We start from the raw sequence: 1,237 nt of genomic DNA, 5'->3' as shown, positions 1-1,237 counted from the left end.
AGGGGCCCGGCGCCGGCTTCCTCGCCCGCAGCCAGACCGCCACCGCCGCTCCCGGCCGCGCGCCCTGCGTGACCCGCCCCCACAGGCTCGAGCCCCGCCGCGCGCGCCTGCGCCTGCGCCTGCGCCTGCGCCTGCGCACTGGAGCCCGCGGGGCGTGCGCCCTGGCGCCCTCTGCTGGCGGCGCGGAGAGCGGCGGCCCGGGTTTTCCCCCCACCTCTCCCGGCACGTGGGTGACTTTCCGACCTTCCCTCTCCTCGCCCGCACTCCCCGTTGGAATTTAAGTACGTTTAAACGTGCCAGGGAAGGATCTCTGGCTTTGGTGTGAGATCTGAATTTGAATCCAGCCTTCACTTGCGGTTTCGTGTGATAGTGATTTGGATATTCGGTCTCCAGTCAATTTTCCTACGTGTGATATAGAGGCTGCCTCCCAGCGGTTGCATTATAATCACACTTGGAGGCAAAAATGGAATACCCAGTGCCTCACAGCCAATTCATCACAGTCGTTTCTTTGATGCCACAACTACCCTGGTTCTCCTATGTCTGGTTCTGCCTCTCTGCTCCCTCATCCCTCCGTGGCCTTTTCCCCAAATTAAATCTTAATCTTGCTGCTCCTCTCTCTGAAATCCCTTTCTTTGGAGAAATATTTAATTGTCAGGACTTCTACTCTCACCTTTGTGATGATCATAGTTGAATATTCCATCAGCCTTGTTATTCCCTTGCTGAGTCGTGACTGACTCCTTGAGACCCCATGGACTACAGCATGCCAGGCTTCTCTGTCCTTTACTGGCTCCTGGAGTTTACTCAAACTCATGTCCATTGACTCAGTGATCTCATCCAACCATCTCATCTGTTGCCTCCTTCTCTTCTTGCCCTTAATCTTTCCCAGCAAGAGGGTCTTTTCCAATGACTCAGCTCTTCGCATCCTGTGGCGAAAGTATTGGAGCTTCAGCTTCAACATCAGTCCTTCCAATGAATATTCAGGATTGAGTTCCTTTAGGATTGACTGGTTGGATCTCCTTGCAGTCCAAGGGAGTCTCAAGGGAGTCTTCTCCAGCAAAACAGTTCAAAAACATGAATTATTCAGCTCTCAGCCTTCTCTATGGTCCAACTCTCATATCCATCAGCCTCGAGTTCTCACCTAAACCCTAGTCCCAAATTCCAGATAAATACAGGCATTTGTGTTTGCTCCAAAGCCAGCACATCAAAACTGAAATCTTCCTCTTCTTCCCCTTCCTCC

Source organism: Bison bison, unplaced genomic scaffold (assembly GCF_000754665.1).
Source record: "Bison bison bison isolate TAMUID 2011002044 unplaced genomic scaffold, Bison_UMD1.0 scf7180017864213, whole genome shotgun sequence".
Taxonomy (NCBI): Eukaryota; Metazoa; Chordata; class Mammalia; order Artiodactyla; family Bovidae; genus Bison; species Bison bison.
The sequence above is the reverse complement of the archived record's forward strand: the minus strand, read 5'-3'. Positions refer to the sequence as shown.